This window comes from Anabrus simplex, chromosome 4 (assembly GCF_040414725.1).
Source record: "Anabrus simplex isolate iqAnaSimp1 chromosome 4, ASM4041472v1, whole genome shotgun sequence".
Lineage (NCBI taxonomy): Eukaryota > Metazoa > Arthropoda > Insecta > Orthoptera > Tettigoniidae > Anabrus > Anabrus simplex.
The window spans coordinates 140,063,465-140,080,015 of NC_090268.1; positions in this window are offsets into that span (position 1 = coordinate 140,063,465).

Genomic DNA, 16,551 nt, shown 5'->3' on the forward strand with positions numbered 1-16,551 from the left:
GGGGAGGGTTCGAAACTTTCCTCTTGTAACCTATATTATAATGTAAAAGACACTTAGTATAAATTCTGTCTCTTTAACTACAAATTGGGATAGAGTGTGCCTACCCTCTCGAGCTCCCATTCATTTTGTTTTGAGGTGACTACGTTTTTATAACTGTTTCCCTTCTACTCGTAACGTCATAACATTTTTCAACCGTGTCACCTCCGTAGTATGGGATTAGCCCTTGCATAAGCGGCCCAGTGCCAAGTAAGTTTTAAAGAATTGTATTAAGAGTGCAGTTACGCCTCCTCTCAAGTTGGTATATTGGGGGCCATGTAATTGTCCTGTTTCTTTAATGAATAGGCCTCAGTAGGTTGGGTATTTTTACCCCTGTTTTCATGTGCTTGGAGGACAGCTTGAAGGTGGAGTTTGGTGTGGCCTTTGATAGGCTTGAACTTTGAGAGCGGGTTGCTCTTTCTGAAATTTGGTTTCTGTGTGCCTCGAGCAGGCTTTATTGAGTAATAGGGAGCGAGTGCTTCTGGGCATGATTGGGGTTTTCTGCCCCTTTGTTAAACCTTGTGTATAAGTAAGTTGGGTTCATTGCTCAGGGATTGTGTTTTTGGAACTCGAAGCCCAAAATACATTAATAAACTGTAATTGTACATTCTTATTTTGTTGCTATATAACTAAGTTCTTGTTGTACTTGTTATTTCTTGATCTCGAAAAGGAAATATAACCTTGTTGAATTTTAAATTAACTTCAATTTCGTAAGTTGAGACCTGTTCATCCCAGCACCTTCTTTCACCTCTGCTGTTCCACAGATACCTCGGAACAAAAACAATAATCACTATCACCACTATATTTTGCCTCTAGTGCGTCGTTTTCTTATAACATGCCTTTCACGAAGTGGGAATTACGGAGTGCACTCGCGCTTTGCAGGGACACGGCTCATGGGCTGGACAAAATCAATAATCAAATGATCGATGTCACAGCGATGTGCTCACCCTATTCGACAGAACATGGAATGAGGGAGAACTTCCCATTGGCGTGAGGGAGTAGCAATATCAATTCGCAATCCAGATAAAGATACAAAGCTTTTGGATAATTATACTTCAATATGCCTTACAAGTGACCTCTGTAAGCTATGTGAAAGGATGATGAATGGACGATTGGTATGGGTCTTGGAAGGGAGAGGTCTTGGGTAACTACCAGTGTAGGTTTCACTCTCATCAGTCTGCCACCTATCATCTGTTTAGACTGGAGAGCGCAATTCAGGAGGCCTATCTCCGCAAGGAACACCTAGTGGTTTTTTACCTGGAAAAGGCTTACGAGACTACCTGACGGTATGGCATTATCTCCACCCTACATCAGTGCGAATTTCGGAGAAACTTACCAACGTTTCTTGAGAATTTCATATCCATTCGTCTCTATCGAGTCCGAGTACGCAATGTGTATTCTCAGTATTATGTTCAAGAAAATGGAATACCTCAGCGATCTGTACTGATTATCACACTGGTTGCAATCGCCATCTACGGTATAGTTACAGTTCTGGGCCCGTAGTCGCTCCACCGCTGTATGTTAGGCCTAGACGATTTAGTTTTACATCTTCGATCCGAGAAGATGACGTTTACAGAGAGAAGGCTACAGCAAGCTATTAATCGAGGAGACACATGGTTTAAGATTTTCAGCGGCGATAGCATCAGTTGTACATTTTTGTCGACACAGGCTTGTGCATCCTCAACCAGAGCTCCGCTTGCGAAACAGTGTCTTACCAGTGGTAGACACCTACAGGTTCCTGTGTCTCCATTTTCATAAGAGGCTAATGTGGCAGCCTCACACCCGCCAGGTTCCCTTCGTGAAGAGACTTAATATGCTTAAGTTTGTCAGCGGCACTTCGTGAGGCTGACCGTGCGGTGCTGCTATATTTTTACACGGCAACGGTCCTCTCCCTTATAGAATATGGTAGTGCGGCTTAGTGAGGTACCGTCGTGGATAGTTTCGCCGCCGGATATATGGCTAGATCCTCTCTGTGGACCCAACCTGAATACGGATGCATCAGTTCATCGGAGGTATTTCCAGGACCTCGTTCACCAATATCCGGACGTGCGACATGTCTTCACGGGCGGTTCTAAGATAGGAGAAAATGTTGGATGGGCTTTCATTGCCGATAATGCTTGCAGGAAGATGTCGCTTCTGTAGCGTGTATACTGTGGAGCTCTTCGCCATCTCAGAAACTCTGCAGTTTGCGTTGAGTGATGCAAGAGGCCACTTTACCGTCTATATCGACTCGTTATGTTCTCTGCAGTCTATTGATGCCTGTTTCCCGTAACGCTTTCCAAGGCTTAATGTTTAGCTTGCTGGTCTTTGATCACAGGAGTCCCGGATTCGATTCCCGGCAAGGTCGAGAATTTTAACCATCATTGGTTAATTCCGCTGGCAGGGTGGCTGGGTGTACAGTATGTGTAGTCTTCATCATCATTTCATCCTCACTACGACGCTCAGGTCGCCTACGGGAGTCAAATCAAAAGACCTGAAACTGGCGAGCTGAACATGTCCTGGTACACTCCCGGCATTAAAAACCATGCGCCCTTTTATTTCCCGCAGTTCTCACTGGTGCAGCAGATTCATGACCTTCTAGACAGACTGTGCGATGCCGGCACCAGAATCACTTTCGCTTCCAAGCCACGTTGGGATTTCGGGAAATGAACTTTCGATACAAGCTGTAGAAAACCACCGTGGCCCAGATCCTCACAGAGAGTGCCGATCTCTCTCTAGCCTAGGACGGAACCTCGGTCGGCAGGAGACACTTGAACTCATACTAGCGGATGACGAGAATACTGCTGATCTCGTCATTCACTTTGTGTGAGAGTGGATTAATGAAGAGCATATCCACATAAAGTGTTCCGTTACTGAGGGAGCTTACATTCCATTTTGAGGATTTTGTGTCCTTTTCGGCTTAGTAACATATGACTTGTTTTAATTCATTTTCAAATTCATCAAATTAATTTCCTTTTAATTTGTTCACAGAGGATGATTACCTACTTGTACTTCCTCTTTAAACGAAAATCACTACCACCACCACCACCACCACCACCACCACCACCACCACCACCACCACCACCACCTTTCTTGTGCACGACTCTTTACTTTAATCTTTCCTATTGGACATCTCTTGGTTAACTTTTGTTCTCTTCCGGCCCCGACAGCATTATATTAGCTATACCTAGCGAGTCTTTCATTTTCAAGACTTTCCTGTCCCTTCCCTTTCTTCTGGCGATATCTTTATTCTTCGAAACATCGACCTTTTCCCTTATGATTAATGTTAAGAGAAGATAGTTGCCCAGTTGAACTTTCTCGTCAGTAACCACCTTGGAAGAGCGGATAGTCTCTATGACAGGTGTCATCCTCGAACAACTCTCAAGTTGCTTCTGCTGTTACTGCTCGAGTAAGATACAATTCCTGACACAAAAAGAGATCTGCTGAAAATTTCCAAATTCCCGAGTATAAGCACGACAAAAAATGGAGCACATTATTGCAGGGAGTTTTTGGCTAATTAATACATTGAAGTATATCCCGACTTTGACGAGTTTTACTGATAACATTCGCTAATAATAAAATGTGTATCTTGAAGAGTAACACAAGAAATATTTTAATCGAAGGGCGATAGCACTGGACGGGGTATACAAAATTTGACGCTGATTCTCTTGTACAAGTCTACTCAGTTTTTGGTGTCAAGAAATGTGCTGTATGGTGCGTTTGCGAATTGTCACTATGGATACATTGGAGAAGGAAGGAAGGAAGGAAGGAAGGAAGGAAGGAAGGAAGGAAGGAAGGAAGGAAGGAAGGAAGGATACACAATATATTATTTTTAACTTCACAGATTGTGAAAATTAAACTTTTTATAGCTTTGTTTATTTACAATACGTACAATTAAATTGTTTAGTACAATGTAAATACGAGGATCGGGGCAAAAGTCATGGCAACTATTTTTTTCTTGTAGATATGTGAACGGATTACAAACGTATATATGTCGTGTGAAAGTTCTGCAGGCATAGTATGTATGCAGAACAACAGACGGCTCTGTGATAGCTGGTAGTAGCGCAGCGAGGGCTGTGAAATCAGTCAGTTGGTGAGTGTCGTGCGAGATGGAAGTAACCCGTGTTGAGCAGTGCACTTACATCAAAATAGCCGTTCTCAGAGGGGGAAATGCAATGGAATGTCACAGTGAATTAGTGGAAGCCCTTGGAATAATGCCCTACCATACCGTACGGTAGCACGGTGGGTAGGAAAGTTTCAGCAAGGACGTATGTCAACCAGTGATGAGCAACGTTCGGGACAACCTGTCAGTATGCGGACCGACGTGGCACGTGCCGTCATCGAGCAACTCCTGGATGAAGACAGATGATGGACGCTACTTGAGTTAGCGAGGGCAAATTGCATAGAGAAACGCACCGTCCACAGGATATGGCGTAATGAGCTGCAACTGCGCAAAATTGCATCGCGGTGGGTACCGCATGCACTGACGGAAGTTCAAAGGTGGGTGCGCTATGCAGTATGCTCCGACCACCTTTCACGCTGGCAACAGGACGGCGATCAATTCTTGTCACGAATAATCGCCATCGATGAATTTGGGGCCAGGGCATACGAACCAGAACTGAACCGTCAGTCCGCGGAGTGGCGACATGCTAGATCACCAAGGAAGCAGAAGGTCCATCAGAATCCTTCCCCTGTCAAATTGATGGTGATCGTCGCGTATGACGTCAGGGGTGTCACTGTTTGCCACTTTGTTCCACATGGCAGAACAGTGACCGCGCAGTACTACAGGGACTTCCTGGTGGGACAGGTACGACGTGGCGTTCGGGAGAAACGTCCGGATCTTGTGGACAGTGCAAGAATCCTGCACGACAATGCAAAACCACATAAAGCAGAGTGTGTAGGGCAGCTACTGCGATATTGGGGATGGGAAGAATTGGAGCACCCACCGTACTCTCCCGACATTTCGCCCTGTGACTTTGATCTCATTCGAAAGATTAAGGAACCACTACGCGGTAGGCGGTTTGCAACACGAGAGGACATTGCTAATGCTGTGCGACGACAGGTGACCCGAATCACACATGATGCAGCAAATGCTGAGGCAGATGGTGTTCAGCGCCTCCCACATCGTTGGCAGTGTGTGGTATCAGTAGCAGGGGACTACTTTGAAGGTCTTTAGGCCCAGCTTTGTCATGTCAACTTTATGTGTACTGTGTTGTCATTCTTTTGCACCGGGAAGGCCATACTACCGTAATAAATTAGTGTGTTACGATATTTCAGTGCTATTCATTGTCCACACATGTAGTTAACACCTTGTCCTTTCGTCTGTGTATGTCACATTTTCCAAGCGGACTGGTGTCTTCAAGAAAAAAAAATAGTTGCCATGACTTTTGCCCCAACCCTCGTAATACACGCCAGCAACTTCTATTAGAATAAAAAAATGTCAGTCACGTTGTGGAAGGATATCTGCCTCTTGCTCGGAGACCATGTTTCGATTCCCGGCTCGTCCAAGAATATTAATTCTAGATTATGAGCTGGAACGTGGTTCGCTCAGCTTCGTGAGACCAGGTGAGAAGCTTTCAAACACCACATGCGACAAAGCCGATAAAAAAGCCACTACATACAGGTGGGGATGTCGTTACGCTGGCCGCTTGCCCTCCAATATATGCAGGCCATCTGACTGGGCAGCAGTGGTGTAGTCAGGGTAATGATTTTATTGAGCTCTATGTGTCCAAGGGTTCCCTTTCAAATAAATAAATAAATAAATAAATAAATAAATAAATAAATAAATAAATAAATAAATAAATAAATAAATAAATAAATAAATTGCCTGAAAAAGTTAAGCACACAGAAGGAGTGGTTGAAAGAGAATGAAACTACATATGCTGAAAGAGACATGACCGTTAGCAGTTACAGGTGGAATGTTGGCGCCAGGTCAGTAGGGTGCCGCACCCCGGCTGTCACTGCAGATCCCGTAGGTTGGTCACGGGACGGAGTCCTCTTCCAATGTCATCATCCCACACGTGTTAGGTGAAGGAGACGTCCGGGGATCTTGCTGGCCACGGGAGGACCTCAGCATGCTCTAGGCAGTCCATAGACACGCGTGCTGTGTGTGGACGTGCATTATCTTTTTGGAACACTGTCTCAGGGTGCTGTACCATAAGGGGTGGGACGTGCGGACGCAGACTGTCAGTGACGTATCGCTGTGCCATCGAAGTCTGCCGCTGCAGTATTAGAGGTGACCTGAACGCATATACCGTGTGTCTTTCTACAATATGGGCAACCCTCTGTGGGTGGGGGACGCAGACGATGAATACACCCACGGTATCCCCTGTGTGTCGTAAGAGGCGACTAGAAGGGGTGACCAAGGGATGATTGAATTAGAACCATGAAACTATTTGTGATAGTACCCTCACGCGGGGAACACCATGGGTCGCCTTTGCTTGCGAGTAGTACCACTATGTCAGGTACACAATAGGTTTGTGATTAGTAGCAGCAGAAAGCGGTTCACTGTGGGTTTCCAGTACCCGTGAGTCGTACCACTGTGTACGGAACATCACGGGCTTACTTTGCCTGTGATTTGTACCATTATGTGAGAAACACCATGGGGCTGGGCTTTGCCTGTGATTTGTACCCACTATGTGAGGAGCACCACGGGATATTACGAGTCCCTGTGATTAGTACACCTATGTGAGGTGCACCATGGGTTTGCGTTGCCTACCAGTGGCGCCATTATGTGAGAAACACCATAGGTCTGCGTTACCTGTGCAACGTACAATATTTGCGAGTAGTGCCATAATGTTTGGAACGCCGTGAGTTTATGCTACCTTTCATTAGTACCGCAACTTGAGAAATACCATGGTTCTACTTTACTAGCGATAAGTGCTATAATGAGGGACCGTTGACCTGGATTTTGAAACCCTTTAGACCACAAGAATTATCGGTTCAGGATTGTGCTTTGGATGCAGTCCGTTGGTCAGTAATATAGTTTCTGGGAAGGTGAGGTATTGTGGGTCGGATCCACTGATTGTTTAAAATTCATATTCATTCATTCATTCTTCATCATCATGTTTTGAATTCTGGTCAGAGGATGAATTATGTACTTTTAAATTGTCATTGCATTTTGTCTCATTTCGTACCATTAGGTGCCGATGACCTAGGTGTTAGGCCCCTTTAAGCAACAAGCAGCAAGCAGCACAATAAGGGCAGGATCTGCCCTCGACGCCGCCAGACCCGCACACGATGGTCATCGGAGGTTATGGAGAAGCGGGACTCATCACTGAACATGGCGCGACGCCAGTCGTCCTCTGTCCATGCCTCCCGGCAAGGCACCACTCCAAACTCAGGCGTTGGTGTTCTGGTATCAATGGCAACCGACGCATGGGGTGGATGCGAGTCGTCGAGACACTGTGCGGGAACTCACAGTATGTTGTAGAGTCTCAAGTACATGTTCGCGGACGGGGGGTAGCTGCACGACGTGATTGGGTGCCCTCATGTGCCCATTGAGTCCAACATTGCGTCACTGTGACATCTGGATGGCTCACATGCATGGCAATTGCACGATACGACCAACCAGCCTCATGCAGTCCCACAATGCTTCCTCTGTCATATGCTGTCAGTTAGTGGATAGGCTGTCTAACGCGTCTGCGAGGCATCGCGGGTGCTTCGTACTGTACATAGTCCTTTCAGCACGTTTTGCTTAACTGTCTGACTCAGCAGTTGACTACAGTAGCGGCGATTGGGAAAATAAAGTGCTGGGCCAAAAAATATACAGACCACGAACAATATCCGGGTTTGTTGGATATAGTGGCTTATATCACACCAAAACTAAAATAAAGGCTGAAAAATGATAATTTGTTTAATGTTCTCTCAGCGAATTTCGACAGAGAGTTAAAGACTGAGAGTTTACCAACTTAAGTGCGGTAATGAAATGAAATGGCGTATGGCTTTTAGTGCCGGGAGTGTCCGAGGACATGTTCGGCTCGCCAGGTGCAGGTCTTTTGATTTGACGCCTGTGGGCTACCTGCGCGTCGTGATGAGGATGAAATGATGGTGAAGACAACACATACACCCAGCCCCCGTGCCATTGGAATTAACCAATTAAGGTTAAAATCTCCGACCCGGCCGGGAATCGAACCCAGGACCCTCTGAACCGAAGGCCAGTACGCTGACCGTTCAGCCAACGAGTCGGACCTAAGTGCGGTAATAATAGTTTTTTGAGGTTTTACTTCAGTACTGTACAATAAAACTTTCACCAAAGGAACAATATTTCATATTTATTAGAATTCAAAAGAAATATGGCGTGATTATACAGTTAAAATCATTTAGTATTTGACTACACACTACAAAACTAACAGACACTAAAGAGACTGCCTGACTGACGAATGCGCGCTGCAAGCTGGTGGATCATACCTCAGTGTCCTTGACCTTAGAAAAGAAATATCCACCTGGTACCCTTCCTCACAGCACAGGCAGTCTTCACTACTTTCTACGGCGCTATACAAATCGGTTAGCCGGGACGAACGACATTTTGTGCGTATTTCCGCTCAAATTTTTGTTTATGTTTAAAGAAAATAAAGGAAAGACTTAGCTGATAAGATAACAGAGCTTGTACAAATAGCTTTTCTTTAATAATTCCTAGTTTCAACCAGCTAAACTGGAATAAAAATGTAATAGTTTCTCCACAAAATGGTTGACTGGTAACAAATTACCAACAACAGGACGGTACCATCACGAATGTACTCTGCTGGGCGTTCTACACATTACAGATCCTTGTAAATCTAATCATTTACTCACACATCAATAGTTTGCATTCGTCGCCATAAGACCTATCTGTGTCGGTACGACGTAAAGCCCCTAGCAAAAAAAAAAAATAGTTTGCATGTATACCGAAATGGGATAATGTTGGACCACTCCTGGTGGGTGATTAACTTTCTTGTCAGGCAGTGTAAGTAAATAAATAAATAAATAAATAAATAAATAAATAAATAAATAAATAAATAAATATGGTCAAAAGGGGACAACTCAGGAATCTGGAATTGAAAGTGTACCAGGCGGTACACCCCCACGCCGCTAATTCAAATATTTCGCCAGTTGAAACTCCTCTACAGGAGAACGCCTGAACTTTAACAAATTGTACTAATTCAAAGGCTTCTTGGAAGATGTCACTACTGTAAATTTTGAAGTGTTCTGAACTGTGTCTATTTCGATTTGTGTTTGTTTGCTCCATATCAGAAATTTGAACATTCTCTAACAGATGTCTCTACCAAAACTAATATCGCACTCTGGTGTAAAGGAATGTACCTTCCTGAAGAAATTTTGTATTCATAAGTTTTGTCTTAACTAAATTTTGTTCTGTCAGTTGTAGGTTTCTTTCCGCCTATTTTGAATGTAGCCAATCAGGAATTTCTGTAATTAATTTTCCACCAATAAGGTGTTTCTTCTTCGTCTGGTGTACTAGTTTTTGCGGTTATCCAATAAAATTTTGTGGGCGGGTTGTAATCATTCATGAAACGTCTCGAATTTTTGGCGAGGGTATATAAACTGCTGATTATCTGGTCTCCTCACCACTTCAGTAACATCTCTCCTCGTGTGATTATGTAGCAGGGGGCGGGAAGCGCCTCTTTCTTCGGGCAGCAGTTCATCTATAAGGTAATGGCCATTTAATAACTTCATTTCTCGCTAGCTCAGCAGTTTAACCCGCGGGGCAGGTTCGAAACCTTTCTCATGTAACCTACCTTTAATATGTAAAAGACATGTGGTAAAATTCTGTCTCTTTAAGTACAAATTGGGATAGAGAGTGCTAAACCCTCTCGAGCTCCCACTCCTATTGTTTTGAGGTGACTTTGTTTTCACAACCGTTTCCTTCTTTCTTAATGTAATAAAGTCTTTTTATACAAGTCACCTCCTTAGTATGGGATTAGCCCTTGTGTATGCGGCCTAGGGCCAAGTAGGTTTTAACATTGTATTAGGAGTGCAAGTTACGCCTCCAGTCAAGTTGGTATTTTGGGCCATGTAATTAACCTGCTTCTTTACTGAATAGGCCCAGTAGGTTGGGTATGTATTACCCCTGTTCTTGGTATGCCTTGAGGGCAGATTGAAGTATACTTTGTTGTGGCCTTTGATGGGCTTGAACTTTGAGAGCGGGTTTGCTCTTTCTTAAAACTGGGTTTCTGTGTACCTCGAGGAGGCTTAACATGGTAATCGGAAGCCAGTGCTCCTTGGCATGATTGGGGTTTTCTGCCCCTTTGTTTGAACTTGGTATATAGGCAAAGTTGGGCTCATAGCTCAAGGTTCGTGAGTGTCAGGCTCGAAGCCCAAATTTTGTAACGAACTAAAATTGTACTTTCTTAATTTGTTGATCTGCTACTTGGTACCTGTTATATTCTGTTATTTGTTTATCTTGAAAAGAAAATATAACCTTTGTTCAAGTTTTAAATTAACTTTAATTTCGTAAGTTGAGACCTATTCCCGCCCGCACCTTCTTTCACCTCTGCTGTTCCACAGATACCTGGGAACAGAAAGGACGAAAGATCCCGAGAAAAAATCGTGGGTGCCATTAAAGAGGGATAAGCTTTACCAACATTTAGAGAGCATAACATCAGCCATTAGAAAGAGGAGCCTTATCTTATACGGCCACATAGTCAGAATGAACAACAGGAGACTGACCTCAAGAATCTTTAACACCCTTTCTAAAGGGAAGGGGATACATGTTAAATGGACGAAACTGGTTCGAACAGATATAGAATTTTTAAAAAATTGATCGCAAGGATATATTCAAGAGGGATAAATTTAGAATGCTGATCAGAACTGTACCGGGCGGTACACCTCCATTCAAAAATTGCGCCAATTTAAACTCCTCTACAGGAGACGTTTGGAACCTTGAAAACTGAACTAATTCTACTATTTCTTAAAAGATGTCACTGCTGTAAATTTGGTAATCTTGTAGTGTTCTGAACTGTGTCTATTTTGATTTGTGTTTCTTTATTCCGTATCAATAAGTGTGGACATTCTCTTCTAGATGTCTCTACAGAGAAAAAACTAGGATTACGCACTCTGTTGCAAAGGAATGAACCTTCTTGAAGAAGTTTTGTGTTCATAAGTTTTTGACCTTACTAAATTTTGTTCTGTGGGGTGTGGGTTGGCAACATTAATCATTTCTACCCGCTTGTTTTGAATTTAGCCAATCCCGAATTTCTCTAATTAATTTTTGACCAATAACGTATGTCTTCTCCGATATGGAGATGTTGCTTTAAGCTATCCAATAAAGTTGAGGGGGGTGTGTATACTCATTCTTGAAAGGTCTCGAATGTTCCACGAGGTTATATAAACTACTGATTTTCTTGTCTCGGTGCCACTTCATCGACATCTTGCTTAGTGTGTGATTATGTAGCAGGGGGCGGGAAGCGCCTCCTTCTCCGGGCAGCAGTTCATCCACAAGGTAACGGCCGCTTAATAACTTTATTTCTTGCTAGCTCAGCAGTTTAACCCTCGGGGCAGGTTCGAAACTTTTCTCATGTAACCTATCTTTAAAATGTAATAGACATTTGGTAAAAGTTCGTCTCTTTAACTATAAATTGGGATAGAGAGTGCCTAACCCTCTCGAGCCCCCACTCATATTGTTTGAGGTGACTACGTTTTCATAACCGTTTTTGTTCTCTTCGTAATGTAATAAAATTTTCTTATCGTGTCACCTCCTTAGTATGGGATTAGCCCTTGCGTAAGCGGCCTAGTGCCAAGTAAGTTTTAAAAGTGTATTAGGAGTGCAAGCTTCGCCTCCATTCTATTTGGTATTATGGGCCAGTAACTTAACCTGATGTTTTATTTTCCTCATGTAAAGGCCCTGTAGGTTGGGTATCAAATACCCCTGTTTCTTGGTGTGCCTTAAGGGCAGATAGAAATGAAGTTTGTTGTAGCCTTTGATAGGCTTGTCAAATTGAGAGCGGGTCTGCTCTTTTTCTTAACACTGTAATTAGGAGCAAGTGCTCCTTGTACTTAGGGGTTTTATGCCCTTCAGCAATGGTAGTTGTGAGCTGAGTGCTCAGGAATTATACTTGGGGCTTGAAGCCCAGATTTTGGTAATAACCCCCGAAATCTTGTAATTTCTTTGTAGCTGATTTTGGCTTGCTGCTGACTTGTTATTTGTTGAGTTTTGAAAGTCTATATAAAAATTGTTAAACCTTGTTGTCTGTTGAAAATATAACCTTTGTCAAAGTTTTAAATTAACTTTAATTTTGTAGTTGAGACCTATTCCAGCCAGCACCTTCTTTCACCTCTGCAAATCCACAAAACATCGTAACAAGAACATTCGACACTCTCCAGTCACTGACAGGTAAAACATTGCGTCCTAGAGTGGTAGTGAAGTGGATTTAGGAAAGGAAAGCAACCCGCAGTGCAGAGATGAAGGAATGCTGGGCTAAGAAGAGCTCACCAGAGTTAGGAACCGCATGGTCTAAGGGGCCCCAACAAAACCGCAAGAATGAATAAATAAATAAATAAATAAATAAATACAATCACCACACTACGAAATCGGTGGACTAGGTACCATTATTTGACAGTGAATTTTGCCAGCACTCCAGTTCTCGCACGTGGAAGGAAATTGTGGAATTACATTTTCAGGGTGATACTATATCGTATTCTCGATCGATCTAGACTTGAGATGATTGGTTTCATGAGCGTGAGTGACGTTCACCTTCCAATTACCGAGGGAGTTGGCCGTGCGTTTAGGGTCGGGTAGTTGTGAAATTGCATTCAGGAGATGATGGGTTCGAATCACACCGTCGACACCCCCTGAAGATTATTTTTCTGTTTTTTCCCATTTCACACCAGACAAATGCTGAGTTCGTACCTTAATTAAGGCCACAGATGCTACCTTCAAAATCCCAGCCCTTTCCCATGTGTTAAGAGAGGGTGGTTGCCCAGCTCAGAACAATAATCTCCACACCCACCAACTCTTGTTTTCTTCAACGCCGACAATAACAAGTTTGTGAAACCCTTCGTGGCCTTTGCTTCTGTTTTCCCGATATCCTCATTTTTTGAAGGGTCAGGTCTTTTCCTTTACTTTTAGCGTTAAGACGGTGGGGGATATTATCTTGCACTTTCACTAGCAATAATCATTACTGTCAACCTCACCACCATCTTGAATCGATAATCCTATACAGTCTCCCTTAATCTACTCCTTTGTCCATGACGGGATGAGATTTTTGAGGTCAAGAAGTTCTTTCTCATTGCTTATGCTATTTCTTTTTCTCATCCCACATCCTTATTCTATGAAGGATCAGAACCATTTGTTTCCTCCTTTAATGAATTTGTCTAAGGTCGGATGCTATTTGCCTCTTGCATTTACCACTACCACCATCACCAATCTTGTCAATCCTATCCCTAATTAACTGCAAATGCGTACAGAGCCCGACTCCTTGGCTAAATGGTCAGCGTACCGGTCTTCTGCACAAAGGGCTCCGGGTTCGATTTCAGGCCAAGTCGCGGATTTTAACTTTGTCTGGTTAATTCCTATGGCTCGGAGACTGGGGTTTGTGTTCGTTTCAATGCACATAGACATTTACATACAACACATCTTTCCAGATAAGGTTTGCAAAACTGGGCCAAATCCCGACAAAGTACCAACCCCAGAACATTGCGAAAAGGCCAAGATGAAGAATACACATACCAGTACAGACACCAGAGGTGCAAAACGTGCGGTCTGCCTAACCAAGGCGCTATAGGTTAGGGGCAAAAGGGTAACCATTCAATCCCACTATGTGCCGAGGTTACAGATAGCAGAAGCCTTTACCTTTCCCTCCTCTGGCCTCAGGGGCTCTTGACTTGGGAGCGTGGGTTGGCAACCATGGGGCCCTTAGCTGTGTCCTGGCATTACGGGGTCCTCACTTTCATCTATCTCCTATCCGATCTACCTTGTTTAACTCTTTTCCGATCCCCAAGGTTAGAGCATCCGAGGCCTAGGGACTCTTTTATTTTCACGCCCTTCGTGCTTTGTCTTCCTTTGGCCGATACGTTCATTTTTTGGAAGTGTAGGATCCCTTCCATTTTTTTCCTCCGATTAGTATTAATAGATTTGTTCCCTAGTGGTTTAACGTCTTCCTAACACATCGAAGGTTTTCGGTGACGCAATGATGGGAAAGGGCTAAGATTGGGAAGGAAGCGGCCGTGCACTTAATTAAGGTACAGTCCCAGAAATTGCTTGGTGTGAATAATGGGAACCAAAGAAAACCATCTCAAGGGCTGCCGACGGTGGGATTCGAACTCACTATCTCCCAAATGCAAGCTCACAGCTACGCGACCCTAACCGCACGGCCAACTCGCTCGGTAGTGTTAATAGAGAATGGTACTTCCTCTTAAAACAGTAGTCACCTTTCACTCCTCTAAGTACCCTCATGGCCTGTATGGGGGAGACATGAAGTTATGCTTGGGTAGTAATGTCCTAAACCTCTTACACGAAGCAGGTAGAAAACAGTGACGGGAATCAAACTTCTCTATTTCTATTACTACGTATCTTACAACGGTAGGTTTTCGTTTTTTCTCTTGCTCTCTCTTTTAATCTCTGAACATCGTCTGCAACAGACTGATCACTGGATGGTCCAGCTGATGAGGGGAAGTTTTCTTCCCCCAGAGGCCAGTCCTGAATGCTGGGTAAGGTTTGCGTGGCCGTTACGGAACACAATGAAGCTCGCACCCGTCAGACCTGCAAGGAGAAGAAGCAGGTATGGTTGGCACCCCACAGCTTCAGGTAGACAACTTCCGTCACACCTGGACTTACACAGATAACAGTAACACTTTATTAGGTATCAAGTTGTTTATGTGCTGCCTGTTCTGTTACTCAGAGAACTTTCCCTTTCGATGCGTTTGCGACCTTTTTGACTTAATGTTTTATTTTTATTTCAAGTTTTAATTTCTTTTCAAATTCCTCCGTTGAATAAATACATTTATTTTCTTCTTCTAAATGTGACCTGCTAGGGACCACATGCCAATTTCAATTAATCTTCCTTGTTTCCTCTTCCGTTTTTTCCAGCATTCCTTCATCATTTAAAAGAAATGCTATTTGTTCGGGGCGTCGACCTATAGAGATCTTTTGCCACCCCCCGCCCTTTTTTTAAATGCTATTTGTTTGGGGCGTTGACCCATGTGGATCTTTTGCCCCTACTTGCAACGTGTGATATGAACCTGAGTGTAATTGGAATGGGGGAAGTATAGAGTGTTGAATGCGAGGAAAGGAACGTTAAGGACGACACAAACACCCAATCCCCAGGCCAGGGATATTAATCATTTACAATCAGAAACCCCTGATCCAGCCGGGACTCGAACCCGGGGCCGCCGAGTGACAGGCGGAAGCGTTGCCCCCTACACCGCGGGGCCGGACTTCCTTTATCATTGCACTACGCTTTATTCTTCTCTCCTCAGACCACTTGGGATCGGGTTTCCTGTTCATTCTTCCTTGAACTCCCTCCATTATTAAATCCTTCTAGTTTATTTTTATTAAGTTTTATTCCTAATTTTTAATTTAATTTTTTAAATTTTAATTTTTAATTAATTTTATTAATTTTATTTATTTGTATTGAATATTTCTTTTTTATTTTATTTTCTTATCTCTTCTTCTATTTCTTTCTAAACCGGTCTAGAAAGCCAAGAATAACGGCCGAGAGGATTCGTCGTGCTGACCACACGACACCTCGCAATCTGCAGGCCTTCGGGCTGAGCAGCGGTTATTCGGTAGGCCAAGGCCCTTCAAGGGCTGTAGTGCCATGGGGTTTGGTTTGGTTTACTTCTTTCTAAATCTTTCCTGGCCTGTTGTATCCAGCTCGTTGTTGAAGTTTTCTTCCAAAGGTGAAATGAATATCTGTTTTGTCACTCTGTTATCATTCATTCTATAGATAAGTGAAAAAAATAACAATCTCCTTTTCCTTATTGTTTCCGTTATATTTTCTATGTTCTGGTATACGTTCTTATTTCCTATTGTTCTGTTGTCTTCATTGGTCATAAGATTTTCCTCATGATTCTTCTTTCTGGTACTTAAAGTTTATCTAAACTATAGTTCAAAACTAGATATTCACTGATAGGTTTCTTGTTGCTCTCCCGGAAACCTGTAGTATGTACACAGCAGAACTCTATGCTATCTGTGAAGCTCTGCGGTACGCACTGTGCAATGAGCGCCGACACTTCCTTGTGTGTACTGACTCCTTGAGCTCGCTACAGTCTATTGATACCTGTTTCTCTCGGCACCCTCTGGTGCAGCGGGTCCAGGACCTGCTCGCCGGGTGTTCGGATGCCGGCACCAGAATCACGTTTCGGTGGCTCCAAAGCCACATGGGTGTAAAGGGAAACGAATTACCTGATAAGGCTGCCAAAGAGGCACTTATACTGCACCATTGCATTACAAGTTTCCAGCAAGTGACATTCGTTCTCATCTGAGACATTAGGTTATGTCCCATTGGGGGATGGAGTGGCAGGCTACTCCAATTCCAAATAAGCTCAGAGCGATAAAATGTACAACGAAGGTATGGAGGACTTCCCTTCGGGCTTCTCGGA